Here is a 3,270-nt window from a genome sequence, read left to right as displayed (position 1 = left end):
AATCTAATCACAGAGCCGTCCAACACGCCCGTGGCGCCGGTTCGCTGGGTCCAAAGGCCAGCACCGCTCCAGTGCCGAGTTTCCAGTTGTCTACCCAGTTGTCTTGAGTTTTGACTACTCAGTCGTCATTCAAGAATGCCGGCCACATCCCCACGTTGAATCTACATTACGAGTTGTTCCTCCGAGATCCACGTTGGCTCGGATGCCCGAGGCGAAAGCTCCACGTTGGCTCGGATGCCCGAGGCGAAAGCTCGACCAGGGTATTCGGCTCGTAATTTGGTAGACCGTGCAGACCTATTTGTGTTGTGACGATAGTGGGAGGTTCTTGGAAAAATAGTAAGGGATGTTGGGACCACTGAGGCTAACACTACCACGGTATATGTGGTGGAAAAAGAGTCATAGTATAAGTATATAGCTAATGCAAAGACGTACTGCGCGCGCCACAATAATCTATGCACCGCAATACACGACATGTCATTGACTCTATAACATCCGATTGGTCTAGCAAGCTAGATCTTGGGAGCCAGGCGTCATCCTATTTTTCACGACTCAATTCTTTTCTGCGAGACTTAGGTCAACCAGGATACATTTTGGGGCCTATTTCTCTTCAAGGGGGGGGGGGGGGTTAAATCTCAATAAGTCGATGATTTGAAGAACTCGTCTTGAGGTGTTTTCGAGGAGGATTTTGAGAGCGGATTAGACGGAATTTGGTGGTTCTATGCGTAAGGAGCTCAAGAATGCTACTCTAAAGAAATTTTAGAATAGGCCCCTGAAGTAGACTTTGGTCTTCATGAGATGAGGTGGCACGGCAGTTCACCTTATAACGTCGTAGATACCTGACTTATGGTCCATAAGTCAGGTATAAGACCTGCGAAAAATCCTCACCCGTCCATAAGTTATGGAGTAGGTGCGGGCACTTTTGTCACTAACTTCACAACTCATGTATTGGGTGCTCAATAGGAATCGACTGCGACGTTTTGAATCAAATTTCCAGAATGGATTCTCTGAAGAATCGTCGTTTTCCGAGCATGTAGTTGTTTGTGATGGCCCAACATCATTTATCATCTTCCTCTCCACCGCGATTACTAGATCGGATATGCCGAGCGTCTCGAAGGGAATTGATCTTACTGGGGACCACAGCCCAGAGCCTCAAGTTCAAGGACTGGCATCCTATGCATTTTACAGCGGCACTACAACGCTTGGCTAGAGTGGCTGAGAATTCGGACTTGCCTTTCGTGCGCTGCCTCGTTGGCACGGCACTTGAACCAAAACGACTGCCCTTTTATGAACCAGACCAGTATGGGATGCTCTTATGGTCTCTCGGTAAACTCGGGAGGAATTCGGCCGACAAGAAACTATACTCACAGCTGCTAGCGCTGGCGGGAGACCATATGGGTTTAATGTCGCCGCAAGCTTTGTCATCCGCTCTGTACGCCATTGCTAAGCACCAGGATAGGTTCCAATCGAGAGACGTGAGACAAGTGATGGAGTCCGCAATGAGTCGTCTCGAAAACCTTGACGATTTCAGTCCCCAGTCTGTTGCGAATATTGTATGGGCATATGGTAAAGCTGAACACAGTATCAACTTGATTGCACTACAGTCTGTTGACAACCACATCGAGAGCAAATCAGCGGCATATGAAGGCCAGCACATCTCCAACATTCTGTGGGCGTTAGCAACACTGGAGTGTCCCGAGGGTAGTCGTATGGTCTTCAACACTGTCTCCAAGAGTTGGCTCTCGGTCCCAACAAAGCGAGCTTCGTTATCGCCTCAGAGTATGGCGAATATTCTTTGGGCGTTTGGGAAGACTCCGTGTAATTGGCTAGATGCAGCTTCCGTGGAGCATGCAGTTGTGGCCCTTGGAACTGCTCTACTGTCACGTTTCCCTGAATTCGGGCCTAGGGGCATCGCTAACTGCTTGTGGGGTGTCGGCATATGGTCTAGTCGGGACCATGCAGTTGCCAATCTCTATTCCAAACTGCTCGGTTGTCTAGCACCAGTGTTGCGGGGACAAATTCCCGAAATGAACGCAACTACTATGGTCTCCTTGTGTTGGTGCTATGCTAAAGACGACAACCGACTGCTTCGTGAATTAGCTCGATCGGCGATGAAAAGCGAATGTGAACTTTCTGCTAAGGACTACCCGACACTGTTCTGGTCAGCAATAGCTGTCTTGTCTCGCGAAGAAGTGGGACTCTTGTGCACCTGGTTGGAGGGTGCTACTCCGCGTAGTGCAGCGCAAGTTTCCAAGTGTCTGTGGGCTCTGGTCGATGCCGGGTACTTCGATGACGACCTTGTTATCAAACTGGTGGCTAGCATTGACTTTGACACTCCTGTCTCTCCGAAACACTATGCATCTGTCGTATGGGCTTGTTCTCGGCTATCCCCGCTAGCACCGACTGATTGTATGGAGACCCTCTTTGAGTATCTGAATAGGATTCTACCAGCGTGTGGTATTGAAGATCTTGCTCAATTGGCAGGGTCATTCGCGGTTATAGGAAAGCACGACTTAGCCAACAAGTGCCTTGAAGGCATTCCTGTACAACTGTTGGAGACTCTGTCAGAAGCAGGGGCATCGCAGGTTGACCAAGCACGAGTTAGTTGCGCTGTTGCTGCTGGTGACGCGATCCCGTGTGGAATCGTCTGGCCGTCACCTACCCCGAGCCACTTCCAACTTCAAGTGTTTGAAGCACTTAAAGGGCTCCATCAGAGTGTCAATGTTCAACAAGAGTTCACAACTGCAGTGGGTCCGGTAGATGCACTGATATCTCGATCTGATGGGCGACGCGTTGTTGTCGAGGCGGACGGGCCGTCTCATTTTCTGAGAGCTGCCCGAGGTGCGGATACCCGACGTTTGAACGGCCGAGCCGTATGGAAGGGAAGGCTCGTGGGTCGCTTGTTAAACGCCGAGGTTGTACGCGTGAACATCGCAGACTTCAGCAAGCACTATCTGACTGGTGGGAAAAAAGACGCTCATCGATTCGTCTGTGAATTGGTTGAAAAAGCTTTTATGTGTTCTGCATGATATCAATAAGTTTCTGAGTAGCACGTAGTCCTCGGTCTTGCGAGTAATATCGGAGGTGGTTTGGTTTCTCCGTATGTCGAGGTCAACTGTGCTCGTATTTATTTCTGTTCATCCTGCTTGCCCCGCTGGAATAGTCCGATCCGTCTCTCTGGAACCAGAGCGCTGTTATATGTCGGCGTTTTTCATTGGCATCTTAGTTTGGGGGATTAAGTCGTCAGAACAGGATTCTCCACTTCATGGTTTT

Source organism: Perkinsus marinus (assembly GCF_000006405.1).
Source record: "Perkinsus marinus ATCC 50983 genomic scaffold scf_1104296930404, whole genome shotgun sequence".
Lineage (NCBI taxonomy): Eukaryota > Perkinsozoa > Perkinsida > Perkinsidae > Perkinsus > Perkinsus marinus.
Note: the sequence above shows the minus strand (reverse complement) of the source record.